Here is a 22,405-nt window from a genome sequence, read left to right on the forward strand (position 1 = left end):
TAGCATATAGGCCATATGTCCTATACCATAAGAGAAATCAGAGAATACCTATGTAATAGGGGTGATGTAGATGAATTTTTCCCCAATTGATCTACAGATGCAATGCAATTCTAAGCAGAATCCCACCAATCCTTTGTTGGTTGATTATGAAGTTCATATAGAAACGTGAAGGGTCTTAACTAACAAAGAACTTTGCAAAAAGAAAAATATTAGGAAGCTTGCACTACATGTTCTCAAGATTTGTGGCAAAGAAAGGGTAATGAGAAAGTAGGTATGCATAAGACATACACACACAGATGAAAGAAAGAGAATAAAGATCCAAATTTTGACCCAAAATATATAGTCAGCTTACTTTTAGCAAGTAAAAGCCATTTTCATGAGAAAATATGTCTTTTAATAAATGATATTAGAAAATGTCATCAATAGATTAGTAAGGTGGCCATTTGATGGTCAACATTAAAAATAAAAACCTAGCTGGTTGCTATCACTCATACCTATAATCCCAGCTATAGAGGAGATCAGGAGAGTCATGGTTGGAGAACAGCAGCAGCAAAGCCTTTCATTGGACACCATTTCAATCAATAAAATCTAAGTGTGGTAGTACAAACTTATTTTCCTAACTATGCCAGAAATATCAATTGGAGGATTTTGGTCTGTGCTAGCCTAGGCATAAACAGAAAGTGAATGTGAAGAATAAAGCAAAACAGTGGGTGTGAAGTGGCTCAAGTGAGAAGATCCACCTAAAAAATATGGAGCTCTGAGTCTAAACCCCAGGACCGCTGAAAAACAAACAGGAATGCTAAAAGTTTTTATTATGTTTCTTTCTGAACCGTAAGATTTTCTTTAAGTGGCATAAACTGTCGAATGGCATGTCTCTGGTAACTCTTATAGTCTATACATGAATATGGCATCCAATCATTGCTTTCTCCATGAAGAATTGAGAGTAAATGAGACAATAAAGAGTCCATTTTCTATACAAGTTTAAGAAGTTTAAAGTCATAGGAGTTTTACCTAGCTAACGTACACTGAGGAGAGTCTCAAAAGATTGTTTTTGTTGCTAAAATCGAATCACCCTTGTAGACAAAGACCAAGCAAAACAAAGAAATAAATAATTTACTTGATATGGCAGATTTTTTCAGAAATTATTTAAGGACCCATGAGAAATGTTATACATGCACACAGGTGCTGTGGAATGGATTTTGAGTTCTTCTGAATTTCTTTGGAAGTCATAAAAACCATTTTTCTTCTAACTTAAGATGTATCTATCTGAGAGAGAGAAGGTGGGGAAAGAATAATAGAAGAGAAAGGAAAGGGAGACAGAATAGAGAAGAGATAGAATATGTATATATATTTTCCACATGTGCATGAAATCTTAATTAACCAGCAGTTCTTAAAATATGAATTTATGGATAAAAATTAAACACATACCCCCATCTACTTTATCTGCTACAAAATAATAAGGAAAAATTATGTTTAATTATTTTGAGGCAAAAGCTATCTTCAAAACATCTCTGTTACTACCAATAAGAGGTAATTAAATTCTTATAATGATACTCCACTACTTCCATTAGTCTGGATAAAGATGAATCATGACAATGTTGGATAATAGGATTGGTCATTCTGTTTAACAAGCAGCAAGTTAATAGATCTGAAGCTGTGGATGTAGCCTCTTTGCAAATCTGTAACCTTGGTTTATCTGTGGTTTGAAGCTGTTGTTCCCTGTGCCTTTGTCAAAGCATATCAGCATAAATCAAACTAACATATTTCCTTTATATATTATATATTATTTTATGTTATATATATTATTTCTCTCATGCCTTGACTGTTTAGTCTGTCTTTTGTCTCCATCTTTCCATTTCGCTCTTAACCTTTCATTCTCTATTGTAAACTAGGTGCAGTTTTAGTTCCAAGGCTTGCACTATGATATAGGACCGTCTCTTTCCATGTCCTCAAGTCTGGCTTAGGAGAAATGCAAGGAACAATTGTCACCACATAATGTGATCAATGGTCTTAATGTGGTATGTACAAAGGAGGAAACTTGGTTAACTCCAAGAGGCCACCCTGAAAGCATCCCAAAGAGAATACTTATGGATTCATATTAATAATTGGATCTGGAAAGAGGGCTTCTCTAGATATCTCATAACTGTTTTAATAGTGTATGTTATAAGGTGCTTATATAATTGGTCATATATGATTGAATTAATGAACTAATTCTCTAGCTGGAAAATACAATGAATGTATCTCAAAGATAACTAAGATGTCCAATAGCAAAGTATTAAAAAAAATAGGAAAAGAAAAAGAAAAAAATTAACAAGTGCCCATTGGCCCAAACAACAGAGAAAAACAACGAAAACATTTAGGTTTTATGGTGGCATGATTTTAAGTAACTTTTCTGTGTTTTTAAAAGTTTTGACTTATACTATTTGTAAGATCAGAATATTTTGTTTGTTTTTATCTTAGCCAGATATCAATTTTGTATTTTTGTTTACCTGCTTCATTTCAGAGCACAAAAACTTTGCTGGGTTGCTACAAAGTCTTTATAGTTATTTTTCAAATCCATGCACAATATGACTTTGATTTTTCTAATCATTTAGTCATTGATCTTGGGTTATTTTTTCATAGCTATAATTAAATCATTTTTTAAAGCTTCTGGCAATAGCTTTCCATTCTGTGTCAGACAGGAAGGAGAATCAGTATGCCTATAATTGAGTATGGGATAAATTTAACCATTACTCAGGAAGCCAGTTAGGGTTTGCAGAAAGAAACCTATGAAAAGTTCTGTACATGATTTTATGTGCTTTCATTCATTCTTGCATCAAGTTTTCTCTAGGTGGAGATAATACTAACCATCCAGAGTAAATCCTGAAACCGGTGACCTAATTAAAGATCAGCATGACCTACTTCAAATGAGAACTAGTGGACAACTTAACTCCCTCAGTGCTTAAGAGAGAGGCACTGGGTAACTCTAAGCTGGGCAGCTCCATCCTGTGTCCCCCTGCTCAGTTTAGACTTCTGAGGGGTTTCACAAGAACAGATAGAGTGATAAAGGTCTCAGAAAGTCTTTGAGGCTTAGAAAGAAGATGGTGAACTTGAAGCAAGAATGGGGCCCAGACAAGGTGTGTGCAATGAGGCCAGTCAACAGAGATTCAGTCAAATTGTGTGCAGAGGAAAAAATGGACAGAACTGAAGGAAGAAGATCACTGAGTAGGCAGGGCTGGGCAGAGGGCAGGCTTGGGCAGAACAAGGGAGAGGAGAAAGATGAAGGTAAGTGGAAGTTGTAAAGTTCTGCACAAACTGGTTTCTTGAGTAACTAAACGTATGAAAGGGATTTATTTTTCTCTTAGTGACAAAATACAGGAAAATAAAATTTATTGTAAATTAAATTGGGCACAGTCAAAGTCTCAGAACATCTGGGTTGAGGTTCACAGCTAATATATTTTTACTGCTGACCAAATTTTTATCTGAACAAAGAAAGACTATAGGCAGGGAAGTTAATTAGTTGCCATTTTCCATTTATCAAACAGCTCTACAGCTACACAATCATTTATGTAGGCATTTTTGCTATCTCTTTTGTTTGGGTTTTTTTTCTTTTATAGAAGTGCTGGGGTTTGAACTCAGGGCTTTGCACTTGGTAAGCAGTTGCTCAACCTGTAGTCTTTTCTTCCTTTCCTTTTTTGCTCCGGTTGTTTTTGAGAGAGGGTCATACTTTTATCCAGGCAAACCTGCTTTGTGAGTCTCTTATTTATACTTCCTGCTATAGCTGGGATGATAACAGGAATGCTCTACCACATCCAACTTTTTCTGTTGAGATGAGGTCATACTAACTTTTATTCCTAAGCTGATGTAGCCTCTCTATCCTTCCAATCTCTACCTTCCAAGGAGTTAGAATTACAAAAGGCACCATATTGCTCACCCTACTCTAGTTTGAGCTCATCTGATTATTTCATTCTTTAGTAAAACTATTTCCAAATAAGTCTGAGATAGCAGAGTTAGAAAGTCAATATATCATTCATAATGGCAGGCTATAACTGTGCCAATTCCATCACTTTTACCTTCATATCTTTGGCAATTATCTCTTTCCCAATCACATCAAGCATATTCAATAAAAAATTTGGGAAGAATATATAAATAAGAAACCCATATTCAATTCTTGTATAAAAGAAATTTATGTGGAGATAGTAGAGTTTCAGAAGTCCAACAAAAGATACAAAGGGAAAACAAAACCATACACCTACTGTTTGATATTTTCCCTAAAACATTTAGACAATTTCAACCCCCCTTTAATGGCCTGTATCTAAATTGACTTATTTGGTGACTAGGGAAAGAACAAAGAATCTGTTTGAGTTGTATGACTGACATCTTCTGGCAAACAGTGGGCATTGCAGAAAGATTGAAGCACCAGTAAGAATGGCAACATTCTGGAGTTAACTGGGAAGGAAGGAAGGAAGGAAGGAAGGAAGGAAGGAAGGAAGGAAGGAAGGAAGGAAGGAAGGAAGGAAGGAAGGAAGGAAGGAAGGAAGGGAGGGAGGGAGGGAGGAAAGAAGGAAGGAAGGAAGGAAGGGAGGGAGGGGAAGGAGGGAAGGAAGGAAGGGAGGGCAAGCTAACCCTATCAAATAACAGAAGCTTATTATATATAGTCAGTCATCTTTTCTTTTAGAAAGGGAGAAGTGTGTGGAGTTCATCAGAATTGATTTTTGCCTTGAAGAGCAAAGAACAGATAAAACATAAATGGAGAGACCATTTAAGAAAAAAATAGATCAGGGCTGGGAAGGTGGCTCAGTGGTAGAGCGCTTGCCTTGCATGCCTGAGGCCCTGGGTTCGATTCCTCAGCACCACATAAGCAAAAAGGAAAAAAGCCGGAAGTGGCGCTGTGGCTCAAGTGGTAGAGCGCTAGCCTTGAGCTGAAGAGCTGAGGGACAGCGCCCAGGCCCAGAGTTCAGGCTCCACGACCGGAACCAAAAAAAAAAAAAAGAAAGAAAAAATAGATCAATCAGAAATGCTCTTGTAAGAGGATGTTGGAACTTTGAAAGAAGTTATGAATAGTTGGTACCTGATTATCATTTTCCTATGGCCTACAGCAGAGCTATAGTTGGATACTTGAGGTCTTCCTGGGAGTTTCTGTTTATGTCTTTTAACATTTATAACTCTCTTGGTTCCAATTTTAGGAACGTTGATGGGAGTAATTTATCTATACTTCAGTGAGAAATATATGGCATACTTCCAGTCTGCGTGTCTAACTCATTCCCTTGTATACTGCTCTTCATCTGTCTTTTTCAATTCCCCTCTGTGTCCGCATTGGCCACAGTATTTTTAGCTACTTTTTGTCTTGAAAGAAGGGCAGACATGGAAGCATGTGGCTTTAAAACAACTGGTTTTTAATCCTACTAATTGGACACTGTTGGCAGATACTAAGCAGAGGATAAGAAGTTCAATACTGTCTTTCACAAAGCCCGGTCTGGCTGTAGTAGGGACAGAGATCTTAAAGAGTCCTCTGTACAATTGATAGGAGAGAAACATCCTTACTAAATTACCTCTGAATAAAAACAGAATTTCTATCTAATTATTGAAACTAAAACAAAAGAGAATGAAGCAGTCTGCATGTATTCCCAACAAAGGAAAGGTTTAGTGCTGTTATTTGTGCAAAAGATATTGAACATAAAATTTGGAGGAAATGGAAAGGAATAGATGGCCCGCAACTTGAAATTTAAGTTTCTTTTTTATCATAGCTATCTTGAATTTTCAAAGACCTTTTTTTCTGTACTATCTAGTATGAAATCTCATAAACAAGGCCATACAGTAATGATGAAAATTTTGGAAGATTATTTGCTTGTGACTCACAAGACTTTAGGTTTTCATTCTATAATTAGCCCACTGAATAGGCAAACTAATAGCACAACATGCAGAGGAACTGTGTCCCATACCAGAGGAAGTCCCTGCTGGATTCCACACAATACATTTTAGGGGGCCTAGTGCAGACTATAGGATTTCTTTTAGCTGGAAACATCTCAAACCTCAGAGTAAAGATTTCCTTTCTTCTTCAACTCTCTTGGGAACATGGAGCTTTATTTACCCCCAACTAGCTGATCCCATGTTAACTTCGAAATGAAGAAGAAATTGTGTACTTAGAAAAAGAAGGTTAAAGGATGGGAAGGTGGCTCAGTGGTAGAGTGCTTGCCTCACATGCATGAGGCGCTGGATTCAATTTCTCAGCACCACATAAGCAGAAAAAAAGCCAAAAGTGGAGTGTGGCTTAAGTGGTAGGACACTAGCTTTGAGCTGAAGAGCTGAAGGACAGCACCCAGGCCCAGAGTTCAGCCTCCATGACCGACCAAAAAAAGAAAAAAAAAAGGTGAAGCTAAGTGATGATGTTGTGCCCAGGTCGCAGGACCCCCACCAAGAAGACCACCGAGAGTCAGACTTTACAGCTGTTTTAAGGTTTTTATTTAGACGGGCTGCAGCTCAGGCCTGGTCCTACATTCCAACACAGTGGAGCCTAGGAGGAGAGCCCTGAGCTAAGGATTTGCAGGGCTTATAAAGGCTCACAACCAACCAGGTGTTTGGAACCCTTCAATGATAGCTCATACCAGTAAGGCTAGCTGCTCAGGAGGCTGAGCTCTGAGGATTGTGGTACGAAGCCAAGCCTGAGCAGGACTTACCTTCAATTAACCATCTAAAAACTTGAAGTGGAACTGTGGCTCAAAGTGGTAGAATGCTAGCCTTGATCAGAAAAGCTCAGGGACAGCACCCAGACCCTGAGTTCAAGCCCACGACCAAGAAAAGAAGGGTAATCTACAGTTGTGGCCTTTTCCAAGTCACTAAAGGTGGCTTTGATTATGCTTCTCAATCCTTTGGAAGAAGAGACTGAAGTAAGGAGGACAAAAGCAGAAGATGCTTAGGAGGAACAGAGGAGAGGAAGTGAAAACATACCAGTGAATTTTTTCTAGTGCCCAGGTACCTATTGACATACTACATGGACTGTCCTGGGCTCAGAATAATTGTTTAAGTTAAAATCAATTATTATATGCTAGTACCTATACTGTATGTACCACACACATAGTCTCTAAGATATATCTTAATTCTAAGAACTAAATGCCACAATTGCCACCTAATAAATGAAGTTGAGGCTCACTGATAATAGGCAAATCATTATATAAAGTTTGGGCTTGATTCAGAGTCTATGATTTTCTGTCTGTGAAGGAGTTTCTATGTAGTTCTGTTTTTCTTTCCCCACTAGACAATCTGCTTACTTAGAATAGTATTCTTTTTCCCTTATGGTTTGGTTTTCAGTCCTTTAAACACTGTCTGCTCAGTTTTATTTTTTTTTTTTATGTTTTAGCCATTCATTTGAAGGTAAGATGGTAAGCATGCCTTACAGAAAAGAAAATTTACAAGTAAGGCAGGCCCAAAGAAACATAGATCCCATGGTTTCCTTTATTTGCAATAACTAGTATATGTCTGAGTCAAGCAGAAAAGGTCAGATAAGTTGATGTTAGGTGAAATGAACCCTGAAATATGTATTCAAATGTGTTTTTCTTTCATGCGATTGTTTCTAACACATTTATAAGATTATTTCTTTGTTGCTTTGTATGTCCCTCCCCCACGGTATAACCCCTGCTTTCACTGTGTTTGATGTTGTTATAATTTATGGAGTGGAAGGGAAAAAACAAATCGTTTAAATAGGGATACAGATAGACCCATTGCAACAATGAGATGTACAAGTCGTTATGTCGAGAACGAACTTTACAACTTTGGTGGGAGGGGGAGGAGGGTTGTGACGGGGAGGGGGGGCGGGGGAAGGAGGCTACAATGCTTGATAAGAAATGTACTCATTATCTTGCCCATGTAATTGTAACCCCTCTGTACAGTATTTTCACAATAAAAAAGAAAGAAAATTTTTCCAAATGAATCAAGAAAAATAAGAAGACCTCTAAACACTTCTGTTGGGTTTGCTGGCTCCGCTCCTTTGCCATTAGAATTTGTGTTGGTTATGGCCATTGGGAGAACTGGCAGGATGAGGTAAATAATTACCAATTGACGTCATCTTCACCTGACTGCTTTTTTCATTTTGTATCACAACTCCCAGTAGAGAATCTACTATCAATGACTTGAGTCAGACTTGAGCCACTGCTTCTTCCCTTTGTCTTTTTTCAGTCTGAGGGTGGCTATAGATAGAATACTTTCCAATATTTGTTATCTTCCCCAATCCTGGCCATGCTTCAAGGCTCAGCACTAAGGACATGTCTATTACCACTCTCCAGTCCTTAGAACAGTTGTGTTCTTCTTTTAAACATGCCACTAACTTCAAATGGTTTCATTTCTAGGAATGGCTACCTTTTGGCCTTCTAGTATGGTTACTAGATATACTTTCTCCCTCTCCCTACTTTATCAATTTCTTTGAGAATTATCTTATACATGGGAAACCAGAGAGATAGGCAACATCATTCTCAGTAAGTTTTGGAGAACAAAAAACTCCAAGTTGGCATCTTCAATGACAATATTTAAGAATTGGTGGAGAGTTTAAGTGAAGGATTGTAAGACTCTTAACACTATTTAGCCAATGGTTTCATGAAATCAAGCTTTCTATGTTTTCTCGAAACTTTCTTACAGTAAGAATGTGTAATCCAGCCTTAATAGGCAGATATGTACAACTAAGTAACCTATTTTATCACTTATGTCCATTTCATTTTTTTCAATTAAATACATTGTATGTTTTCTTAGTGATGTGATCTAAAAGGACTTCTTTGTCTCTTTGGTTTTTGTACATTTTCAACTGTTTTTTATTTGCTTTGACAAGCCTTTATATACATCTGGCCATAAATAGGAAGTTGACAATTAATATTATAGAACACTTTGGTTGAACTGCATTTGTGTGTTTTTGTTTTAATTGTACTGGTCTCAAGGCTTGAGCTCAGAACCTAGCCACTGTCCTTGAACTTTTCTAAAACTAGGGCTTTACCACTTGAGCCACAGCTCCTCTTCTGGCTTTTTTTTTGGGGGGGGTGTTAGTTAGAGACAAAAGTTTCATGGACTTTCCTGGCTTTCCTGGCTTTGAACCACAAACTTCAGATCTCAGCCTCCTGAGCCACTAAGATTATAGGTACAACCCTCAGGCACCTGGCTGAACTACCTTTTATTGTATTTCTACAACTTAGCTTATGTGCCAAGTTGCATATCTCCTAAGATAACAAACAAGGGATAAATATGGACTCCAACCAAAGCACACAGCAAGCTATCAGAAAGCACCATAGTTACTCTTAATTAAATCCAAATTTCCTAGGAAACTGGGTTTCCAAAGTAACTCAGAAGTTAAAGCAAAACATTTCATGTTGAGAGAGTAGTTGCTAAGGACCTGGGGGAGCCCACTCACATGGGAGAGGAAGTGATTTGGACCAACTTTATGTTTCTGTTGGGTATAATATGAGATGTTGTCTTAAAGCTCTAGATTTGTTATAAGTACAAGCTTAATAATAGCAACAAAAATGTTTTCTCTTTAGCAAACTGAAAACCAAATTTGATTGTCAATCTTTTTGTCCCACTTATAAGAAAAATTTTAAGAATAAATCAACAGTGGATATTGAATTATAATACATAGAAAATTAAAATTGAACTTCTTTCATGTTACACAAAATGCATAAATATTACTCTTAACTAGAAGGATTACAAAAATCAGGTGGGAGAAATTGAAATAAAGAAGTTTGTACCTAAAATTTGGTCACTTCACTGGGCACCAGTGGCTCATGCCTGTAATCCTAGCTACTCAGAAGGCTGAGATCTAAACATCTCTGTTCAAAGTCAGCCCGGGCAGGAACATCCATGGAACTCTTATCTCCAGTTAACCTCCAGAAAACTGGAAGTGGTGCTATGGCTCAAGTAGTCGAGCGCTACACTTGAGCTGAAGAGGTCAGGGATAGCCCCCAGGCCCAGAGTTCAAGTCCCATGACTAACAACAACAACCAAAAATGTCAATGATGAAATTAGTCTCCTTTCTGTTTCTGGTGGAATTAAGACTTTAAATAAACACCACTCCCTATGAGTAAAATAGAAGTGTTCTTCAATCCAGATCTAATGGCATGGCATGCAAGCAGATACTGTGATATTTGGTTCATTGGGATAAGTCAGATGGCTGGAGTGATCCACAGTGCAGAAGATAGAACTTAAACTTTGTGGTCTGAAAGTTGAGTTATTAATTTAGAAATTCAATTGCTGCATATTGAAAACATGTTGAATTTCTATGAAATTATAACTTTGACTCTAAAGCAGAAAAAGTAGTATCTCTGCTTAAGAAAAGCAAATGGGACACTGTATACATGCTATAAAAATTTAATGCATAATTAATCTAGAGTCAGTAGTGACTAGTCTAAATCTGTTCAACTTTGCTGCTCTGGTAGCTGCCAATTTCAATGAACCCAATGCTGATAAATCAATGAATGAACAAAGTACAGGAAATCCAAATTGACTTTTGATAGGAAACGCTTTTCTGAGAACAATTGGGAGAAAATATGAGAAATATTTGGAGCTGGAAAGCAGAAAGAAAGAAAGAAAGAAAGAAAGAAAGAAAGAAAGAAAGAAAGAAAGAAAGAAAGAAAGAAAGAAAGAAAGAAAGAAAGAAAGAAAGAAAGAAAGCATATTTACTTTCCTGAGCTGGGAAAGGAAAGTATTGGAGTGTGTGCATCTTGGTTAAGTAAATACAGACGAAAGGAGGGTGAGTATAGCATTACCTATTGAGGAATGCCCTTCTTTACATTTTATATCTGTACCCAAAGTGAATTTTTTATGCCTTCGAAATTTAGCCTTACTGGTATATGTAGAATGTGCCTATTCTTTTATTGAAGCTCACTTTAATTTGACATTTTAGCTATTCCAATTGATGTTGCATTGTTAAAATACAAACAATAAGAGGACACAGACTCTTACCCTTGTCTCTTTCTCTGTTAGTTTGAAGTGCTCTTTGGAATATATTGCCAAGAATATAAGAGTTGAGAACTAGCATACACACACAGCCTTTGTTTCATTGGAGGCTGCTAGATTGCTATCCCAAATAGTACATTATTTACATTTTCGGCAGTGCAAAGAGGATCTTGCTTTCTTTAACATTTCTCTAATTGTTCACTTTACCATAATCTAAACATCTTTTAGTACACTTTGGCATCTTTGGTTTTATAAATCCCTCGAAAATTCCAACAACCACCTACTGCCTTTACTCTTTGCTCATGACTAACGAGTTCTGTGACTAAATTTATTGATTGACCTTAATGCTGGCCCTCCTTTGAATATGTTATGAATTTGTTGTTATCAAAGTCAACATCTTCACAACAGACCTATCAAGACATCTTTCTTGAACTTGCTATTTTTGTTGTTACTACTGGGCATAACTTTATGTCCTTTCTGCCACCTGTCCCCTCCCATAGGTTATATGTCCCCTGACAGCCTTCTTATTATCCCATGTTTGTCTCACAACCGATTTGACTATCTCATATCTCATGATGTGAATTGTCTCTCCTTTGAATAGATCGCTATTGATGTTTTAATGTTTGTTACTGACTGTGTCTCTCTCTGCTTAAGTTGTAATCTGTCTTATACTTGTAACCTTGGAAAATGCTTGCGATTTATTTCATAGTCAATAAGCAGGAAGAAAACATTGGAAGTATATGGTTGGGTGATAGATGATGAAGCCAGAAAGGTTCTAGGTTCCACTTCCTCTGAAGATCTTCAGGTCACTAAGGTAGATGCTCTGGGGCTGGCCCATGCCTCTCTTTACTGGCCTATGTCCTGTTCCATAACTGTCAGTATACAGTAGATGCAGACAGTAAGATTTGAGAAGCCACTCCTACCCATAACATAAAGTGAATAGATTCGGGGATTAAAAGGGTTGCTGGTTTTCTTGGCTCAGGAGGGATAGTTCTGTGATTATGTACACATAAGAGCCTTCTTATGTGTAGGATTAAGTGTAGGATATCTTTGCTTGAGCAGAAATGGTTTCTTTCCTCTTTCTCCTTCTTTCTCCTGCTCTATTCTGTCCCTTACTGCTTTCAGATGAGAGTACCTTTTTGCTATCTCACCTTTAGAATATGGTTGCGTTTTGAGAATCCCAATAAATCTGCTATTGTAAGAAGTTAGGCATCTTACCTCCTCCTTACTTAAACTACAGTATTTGCTGACTTTTGTCTACTTCTTTTGTATTTCCGCACACACTCACATACACACACACACACACACACACACACACACAACATGAAATGCATTATGTCCACTTTAAAACAACAAATTCCATCTATATGTTGGTTTCCTATTTGTTTTTACTTTCTGAGCTCTGACCATTATTTATTGCCTATACTTTATTCTGCAGGTTCATCATAGACTCGTAAAGCTTTTTGACAGGTTTCTGCCAATCATTATTAACCTCAGTCTCTCGTCTCCTTGAAAAGGAGAATAAGTAGCAAGCTGTCCCTCAAACCCATGTCTCCTTTTTCATGTCTCTTCATATCCATACAACTTCTGTGACTGCTTGATCGATCTAACCTCACCATTTCCACTTCCTTCCTTCTGTGACCTGCCAACACACTACTATTTGGCTTTGGCTCATCCTGCTTCTATATGCATACTTTGGCACGCATTCCTAATGTCATCCAACTGGTCAAAGTCATTGATTATTCTTTTCTATTACATCTTACTGGATTTCATCAGCATTTGGCATCTTCAAACATTTCCTTTGTGGAGCTCCCGTGTCTTGCTCCTATGACACTATTTCTCCATGCTCCCATCTTGCATTTTCTTCTGGTTGACTTTGGGTGCTCTTGTTCTGTTTCCTTCCTTTAAGATATACATGTTTCTAGAGTTCTGATGCTGGCCCTTTGCCACTTATTCCGGATGCTTTCTGTGTACATTGCTATGGTCTTAACCTTTGGTTATACCTTTCCAGTCTTTAAAATATAAGCATATTCTACTGTATTGTGGCTATACCCACCAAATTGTGTCTCAACATTAACATGGGAATCTAATACATCCCTCAATTTTAGCATTTTTCTTTTCTCCTTCGCAATACTATTTGTTCATTTAAAGAAAAATCCTGGAAATTATTCCAAATTTTTTACCCATCTCTCCATGTCTCCTTAGATTAGTGATAAAAAAATAATCAATCCTATGAATTCAAGTTTTTTACAATTTGGATAGTTTTGCCACTTCTCATAAGAAGTGACAAAGAAATCCTTCAAAGTTCTCTTCTGTCTGATAACTTGCCCTCAATCATGCAAAAACCTGGTTGTTGATCGTTCCAGTTTCTGGTGATTAATTGGAGATATGAGTCTCACAGAGTTTCCTGCTTGGGCTGGCTTTGGACTGTGATCCTCAGATCTCAGCCTCCTGAGTAGCTAGGATTACAGGCAAGAGCCACTGGTGCCCAGCTTAATCAGACCAAAGCTTTTAAAGGAGAGCTTTACATCTCATGTCATGCTTGCTCATAACCTTGCTTATTGACAGAAAATATTTCCTTGGTCTGTATCTACTGAAAAATAGTGCTCTGATCAAGTACTCTAGAAATGCTAGGGAAAGTCAGATACAATCCACTATATTTTTTCTTGCAAATAGAACATTAATACATAAGTGTTTGAATATGGTTGAATACGATACACCATTGGGGAAGATAAATTGCCTAAAAACTTCCATTGCATTCCTTTCCTAAACAGTTATTCCTTAAAAAAAAAAATCAGTAGGTAGCTCCTGACACCATGTGGCCACTCAGTGAACTGCTGTTTATATATACATATATATCAATATTATATATATATAAATTATATATACACACACATATATACACACACATATTAAATTATACTTTATTTTGTTGTAAAGATGCTGTACAGAGGAATTACAGTTACATGAGTAAGGTAATGAGTGCATTTCTTGTCAAACATTGTTACCCCCTCCTTCATTTTTCTTCCACTATCCTTCCTGCCCCCATACCTCCCCCACTCCCTAAGTTGTAAAGTTCATTTCCAACATAGTGTCTTGTGAATATCATTGTTGCATGGGGTAACCCTTTGTGCCTGTTTCACCATTTTGTTATTTCTCTTCCCTCTCAGTAAACTTTCTTTGTGAAAAAATCCAATAAAAGAAATGCAAATTGTAAAATACATAGTTTCATTTGCTGCTGTTTGAGGGTTGAATTGTGATGGCGGGTGATCAGCAAATTGATTGTGTGTGTGTGTGTGTGTGTGTGTGTGTGTGTATTTTAAGCACTTATTCTCAAAGATTTTTTTCTGGCCTGAGCATATACATTTAAGGAAGATGTACTTACTTTTCAGACTGACAGAGGACCAAAAAATTAGATTTTTATATGATTCCTTTTGAATTCAGATTATAGAATGGAAATTAAGAAAAACTGACTTCAGAAGCATCAAACAAATTTGCATCCCTCTGTCTTCTTCAGCTTCTTCCTTCTGCTAAAGCATCTTCAAACCACAGCCCATACTTAATGCAAGCAGCACAGAGGGACATCAATGCAGCCATCTGAGTCACTAACATGATCCAGGAGCAGGCACACATCAGTGCACATGTATAATCCACAAGCACACCAAATGCCTTAGAAACTTCTACTATCAGTGGATAGTTCTTCATATCCAATTACTACTACCCTTATTACCTGAAAAACTACAACGATGTTCATCCCTTTATGTAACACTCAATCTCATAAATACCAAAGCATTATCTTGCATTGTTAACTATGTAATGGAACATTGAATGAAATTAGACTTTGGAAGTCATTTACCAAATGGGACTATATTTTAACAGCAAATACCACTTAGTCTTAAAGAGTTTCTTCTGGACAGTTAACATGATCTTTAGGTTTCAAATCTAATAATTGGATGCTGCAGCAATTGCACATTACTCTGCAGATACAAGAAAACATAGTGTAACTTTTCCCCTAGGAGTTTATCATAAGACTGATGACAAGTCCAATATTATAAGTGTAATTTTGCCATCATTTGACCTTGTTTCTTTAACTGTGAAACATATCTTCAAGTTCTTTATTCAGCTTTAAAGCCTGGAATGGATACCTATGTATCTAAGCTGAAGATAGTTGATAAATCTTAAGCTAAACAACTGTTAATGAGTAGATAGATAAATAGATACACAGATATATATATATATATATGAGCCCTAAAAATGTTTAACAGATAATCTTTATTGCTTATCATTCATAGGAAGTTTAAGAAATTTAAATCATTTTAATTAAATTAAAGTTCTTTTATATTAATATTTTCCTTTAAAAAATATAGAATCAGTTTTTAATATTTCAGATAAAGTTCTTATTGTTAGAATTTCTAAAACAATACTTTATGCATGCTTTTCAATATAAAAATCTATTGTGAGTGCTTTCTTGATTGATTAATGTCATAAAACCATCTATATAAGCTAGCGTTTATAAGTTCTAGGAAATATAGCCAATCAATGACAAGAAGAACTCAAATGCATTGCAACTGTGAGTCATAATATTGATGTACATCTTTTATATGAAATAGTCAGGACTAGGTTGAATTTTTTGATATTGAACAAATGTTTGTTAAAAAGTTACTTTGAATTGTGTTAGATTCCAGAAAGGAATTAAAATAAGTTTGTTTATTCTTTTTTTCCTGGAAGAAAGTACTGTGTGTAAGAGAACTATAAAAGAGAAAAGCAAATAAAGCCTTTTAGAAATTCAAAAACTCTCAGACATAAAAGTACATTCACAATAAAGTATGGAAACAGTGTTTTGCTTTGTGCTGTTTTAGTGAAAAACTAGCAGATCTCACCTTAAGCAAATGATGACATTCATAAAAATGAAATTCAATATCCTACTATAATCATGGGGAAAATATCAGACAAGCCCATATTGAGAGACATTGTACAAGTGCTTGACTCATATTTGCCACAATGCAGGGTCATGAAAGAAAAGAGAAGGGTTAGAAACTGTCGTACAACACAACTCACCATGAGGCCTGACAGCAATGGCAATGTGGGACTGTGGATTGGATTTTGAAACAGAAAGAGGACGTTAAAATGTTCAACAAAAACCTACAGCATTCTCAGATCCTTAAAAATGGAAGGATTGTTATTTAGACTGGATGAACAAAAAATGTGACTGTATTTTTAATTTAATCAGAGCAAAAAAAAAAAGGGCTGAAGGCCTGGGTCAACCAACCAGTGGAGTTACAAGAAACTCTGTTATTCAAACTCCAACACACACACACACACACACACACACACACACACACACAGAGGAACAATGTGCTAATATACTTGAAGTTGGTTCATACTTCGTTTTCCCACCAAAATCTCAAAACCTTGGAGAAAATTGTGAGCAGTCCACCCAAATTAAAGGACTATCATTTTTGTGTATGCCAGTTCCTGGGCTATATATAACTCAGGGCCTTGTATTCTTGGTCAATGTTCTTGCTCAAGGCTGGCACTCTACCACTTGAGTCATACCTCCAGACAAGCATTTTTCTGGTTTATTAAAGATGGAGTTTCACACTTTTCTTTCCAGGCTGGCTTTGGCCTCTATCTTCCAGGTCTTACTCTTTTTGGGCTGTTAAGATAGCAGACATGAGCTACTGGCACTCAAAAAGACTGTTCAGACAAATATTTAGAACCCTTTAGTGTCATCTTATTCTCAACTGCCCACTAATAGTCCTAAAATATGAATATTGTTATAGATTCAAGAATTCTGTAAAGTAATGACATTCAGTTTTATGTAACTGTCTCAATAGTGAAACATTAACTAAGATATGAAGAGTGTGGGAGGATTTGGTAAGGAGGTTAATGAATTTAAGTTTTTTTATTTTATTTGTGAAGATAGTGTACAGAGGGGTTACAATTACATGGGCAGGATAATGCGTACATTTCTTACCAAGCATTGCAGCCTCCTCCTTTTGTTTACCCTTCACATCCCTTCCCAGCCTCCCCCCTCCCCCCCAATCACAATCTTTCTCCTTCCCCCCCTTCCCCCCCCGCACCAACGTTGTAAAGCTCATTTTGGACATGACAACTTGTACTTCTCATTGTTGCAACAGGTCCACCTGTATCTTTAAACAACTGGTTTTTCCCCATCTCCTCCTCAAGATATACTGACATCAAATATAGTGAAAGCAGGGGTTATACTGTGGGGGAGGGACATACAAAGCAACAAAGAGATAATCTTATAAGTGCATTAGAAACACATGCATGAAAGAAAAAAACATTAAGATACATATCTAAGGGTTCAATTTCCTGACATCACATTATCTAACCTTTTCCGCTTGACTCATAGATATACTAGATATTGCAAATAAGGGAAACCTTGAACATGATGAGTTTGAGTGACCTGTAACCTGGAGCTCCAGGAAAGGAGAAGGTTTTCAGGTGACATAGGAGACATAAATCCATAAATCCTCAGGCAGGAGTATAAGTATACACATCTGTAAAAACAAATTTTTCTCACCCTATTTCTTTCAATAATGTCAAGAACACACATGGAAAATGCAAGAGATCACACAGACTACTAACTTTGTCAGTAAGCTACAGAGAGCAGACCCTAAATTATCTCAGTATTTGTCTACAGAGCTCAAACTGACATTTGATAGTGAAGGTAGATTTACAAAGTGAAAAAAAAATCACAGATTCATTTAGATCTTGAGATAACAACAAAGACTTTTCATGAATTCAACATCAAAATGACAGAAATATTTCTGACATCTAAATCTAAAACTCCTGCTTGTTTTACTGTTGGTTAATTAACAATTTATAGAATGTTATTATATGGAATAGACCCTTGGTTCCAATCCTAGTTTTAAAAAAAGACCAAAAGTCACGAATATTCATTTTCATACATTTCTTAGGTCTTAATTTTTTTCCCCATAAGTCTTTCTTTTTCTTTTCCTTTTTTTTTCTGTCATGGGGCTTGAACTTTGGGCCTGGACAATGTCCCTGAGCTCTTCGGCTCCAGGCAAGTACTCTACCACTTGAGCCACAGTGCCACTTCCAGTTTTCTGGTGGCTTATTGGAGATGAGTCTCATGGACTTTCCTGCCCGGGCTGGCTTTGAACTGTGTTCCTCAGATCTCAGCCTCATAAGTAGCTAGGATTACTGGCATGAGCCACCGGCACCCAGCCCATTGTCATTTTAAACTTTTATAGAGACCAAGTGGATTTGCACAAAGCTGATGGTGCCATATTTTAGAAGCCATGATATAACCTGTGGTATTTGCAGGACAGTCATTTCAGTGATCAGTTCTGGAAATATCTCTTTGAAGTAGTTCTGAATTACCCAATGTGAAGCCAGATTGATCTGTCAATCACTAAGATCCTCAACTTTTGCCATAACTATTTTCATTAGATATTGCTATAAATTCTTGCCACATAATATTTCCCAAAGGTTAATTTTATATAAGGAAATGAAGGAGAAACAGGAGAAAATGTGGCAGAAAATGTCCAAAAATATTTATACCAATTAAAACTCAAAAATAAAAGGAAATTTTGCAGGAGATTTGTGCTTCCCATTTTGGGTTCTCAGATCCATTAGCTATGTCTGAAAGGTCAGAAATATAATCTAGAAAGATATTGTCCGGAGCAATTCAGAAAGAGATCTAGGAAAATACAAGATTTTGCAATAGTTCTAATGGAGTAGAGCAAAACGATTTGCAAAATAATCCAGGTAACAGTGCTTGGGAAACACATAAGAAAAGATGGCCTTAAATAGCAAAGTGGTCCCAAGCAACTCAATACTGTTCTTTCCTGCAGTCTCTATGCTCCAACTTTCTGCTGTATCCCAGAATCTTCTTCACTCTAGATTTAACTTGCTCTCAGCACACATAGAAATGCTGTTGTCACTGCTTCTCTGCAGGAAATGGAATAGCTACCGCACTTTTGATTTCTACCTCAGACTATGAGCTCTTTTCATCCTGGTAACTTCCTGTCTTAGAGAATTTAGGAGTCTTCACAAGACACCCTTGAAAGTGACTAAAACTATCTTTCACTCACTGGTTATTTCCTCTTCCTCTCTTCAACAAACTGTAGATACTGCCATTGCTGAAACCTCATCTATTTGGTGCATTGCTACAACTCCAGGACTTAGAATAACATCTGGCATCCAGTAAGAATTCAGTAATATTGATTAAATGAATGGAATTCTTGGTAGAATATTTAACATCATTTCTTTCAGGATCCTACAATGAGAGTGGCAAAGAAATACTTGAGTCCAATTCTGTCTGACTTCAAAGGTCAATTGTACTTAACTTCTTTAATAATTAACTACTACACTTCACTTATTATTCCAAAGCCATCAACCATTCAAGTCAAATAATCGGCATCAGTTGATTTCACTTAAGAAACAGACCAAGATGTTGTCACTGGTTCAGCAAACATTAGTGTGACTTCTATATTTCCTTCATGATGTTCAGATTTCGGATCTACAATGCTAACAATAGTTAGGGCTTATTGAAAGAGCCAATATTAAGGAATGCTTAATATGTAAAGCAGTATTATTTTACAGTTTAAATTGAGTTAAATCTTATTATTATCAATAATGCAACAGAATGTAAGAGTGTTTAAGTCATAATGCCAGTTTGCTAGAGACATATCTAAGAGTTGAACCCACAGAATTTGTCTTTCAATCATTCTCCCAATTATGAATTTCTGTAAGTCTTCAAGAGGACCAAAGGGGACAGTCAGCAATGTAGATAGCTATGTCTTTGCAAGGGCCAGTTTTGACGTAAGTGCCTAAAACAGTCCTGGTTATTGTAGTACTGAAAGATACTGGCAAAATGAATGGGTGGAAGAATGTGATATGCTATTTTTCTTAGAAGCTGACAAATGTTGGAGATGGAACTTGGTGGAAATTAGCAGTTCTTGAGTTTGGGACTGTCCTCTGGAACGGTAAGAACTGAAAAGATGGGGTAGAGCAGGGCTCAGCAGGCATAGAAAGGGATAGATCAAAAGGAGTTAACATAATCTTCAGCTCCATTAATAAAGAACCATTGAACAAATCTTCTGAAAGTAGATTAGGGCCTTGATTATCTATTTACAGTGTTAGAAGGTTTTCTTTATCCACGAATATGTGGGTTTGCTAAACTATAACTGAAAGCGTATAATACACAAGGAAATGAATCATTCTATTTTTCCATATGGTAATGAATGTGAAATACAACAAAAGTAATAAAGCTGGATATCTCTTCTAGTATCTGAACCTTTATCACACAAGAGAAAAGTAAGTGTCAATCATGTTTAGGCCTCTAATACTTTGGGTCTTTATTATCACTAATAAATGCAAATGTTAACTGGCATAAATAAACATATTATTTATATTTACACTGCACTTTAAGGTAAATGTCATGCCTTACATGTCCATTTGTGCATACACATTAAATATATTTATATTATATATTTAATATCAGATATCTATGTATACCCCTATATCATTTTATGTATCTTGAAATTGCCAATGTGGACAAATTTGACCCAGTTACTTTAATATAACTTCTGTGAGATGTTGGCTTTGCTGAACTGACAAACATTCTAAATTATCACACCAACATCAGTATTTATAGGAAAAAAGAAGGAAGGAAGGAAGGAAGGAAGGAAGGAAGGAAGGAAGGAAGGACAATGATATCATTTTCCATGTTTCCATGTGTGTCCCCTGGGAAGAGAATTATTTAATATTTGTTCAGTGGAAAATCAAAGATTGCTATTTTTCTTTTATAAACTAACTGATCTAAAAATGTCAAATTATCATTTTTATAGAAGTGGAAACCAAGAGAAAATTAGTATTTAAAATAATGGATAACAATTAGCCATGTCTTTGGTCAATACCATTTCATTTTAAAGAGTGATATTAAAAAAACTACTTCCATTTTTTCCTTTTATCTGTAGGTTATATTTTAGTTGAACATATCCGTAGAAATACATTTTTAGCTCTTTAAACTCCTTCAAAGCAAATGGGATTTAATTAGAAAAAAAAAGGAAGGAAGCATGCCACACTTGGTACTTGCCACTTCAGTCACCAGAGTATGAAAATCATTTCTCCAGATGGCAGCTTACAGTTTAGCTGAGACATGATCTCAATAGCAGTTTTGGGGATAAATATATATATATATGTATATATATATATGTATATATATACACACACATATGCATACATTTATACATATCACATGTATATATATATATATGTATATATACACACATATATATATTCTTGTCAAAAAGAGAAGAAAATACCAAGGAAATATTTGTTAAGAAGAATGCGCATTCCAATTCATAATATCATGGTGTTGATCTGCACCTTTTTCAGATTGACAAGCAAAGATTAACAGCATTAAAGCTTAATTACATGATATTAAATTTTCAGATTAGTTGAGTTGCTGGTAAAATTATATATTAGGCTTGCTATGTCAAAACAAGCAATTTTTTCTTAGGTCAATAGGAAATAGTTGGAGGCCATAACTGTAAGAGGAAAAAGAGCAATATAGAAGCAGTTTTTTTAAAAAAGATATTGCTGTATTTTTAGCCTGTAAAATATATAATAACTGACACAAAGCCTGCTGTGTGTTGGGATTACAAGTTAGATCAAACAAGAGGGGATTTTTGTCTTCAAAAGGACAAGATAGACTGTCTTAAGTTCACACATTTATAAGTCGTATCACTGTTTGAAACAAAGGGAAAGGAGAGAAAAGTTTATAGAATTCTTATGCATTTCAAGGCATCAGAGAAAAATTATGTTTAGGAGCCATTTTAAAATAAAATATCAAGAGCCTCTCAAAATTAACTGGGCAAAAGAGGGGAAAGAACTCCCTTGTAACAATGAGATGTACAAGACACTGTGTTGAAAACAGACTTTACAACTTGGTTGCGGGGGGAGAGGGAGGGGTCATTGTGGAGGTGGGAAGGAAGGGATTGAAGGGGAAAACCAAAGGAGGAGGCAACAATGCTGATAGGAAATGTATGCATCACCTTGCTCATGTAACTGTAACCCCTCTGTACAGTATTTTTACACTAAAAACATTTAAAAATTAAAAAATAAGTCTAAAGAAAAAAAGAGGGGAAGAATAAAAGAGAAGCCAGGTATCAGAAAGACAAAATTAAGACCCATGAGTATTCTGGGGTGATCATTTAAAGCTTTGACACTTGTTTAAGATTTTGTTCTTTATCATGGACATCCAAAGAAGTCTTTAATGTTTTAATCAGAAAAGTGATCATCCGATCTGTATCTTATTTGTTAGCATTCATTTACTTGCTTGTTTTAATTTTTTGTGCACTAATATTAGAACTTGCCCTGAGGAAGGCTTCATGAGCTCTCTTGGTTATCTTGCTCACAGCTGGCACTATGCACTTGAGCTATATATCTCCAACCTGGTGCTTTTACCAGTTTTTAGAATGGATTCTCTTGAACTCTGCTG

Source organism: Dipodomys ordii, unplaced genomic scaffold, assembly GCF_000151885.1.
Source record: "Dipodomys ordii isolate 6190 unplaced genomic scaffold, Dord_2.0 Scaffold17, whole genome shotgun sequence".
Classification (NCBI taxonomy): Eukaryota; Metazoa; Chordata; class Mammalia; order Rodentia; family Heteromyidae; genus Dipodomys; species Dipodomys ordii.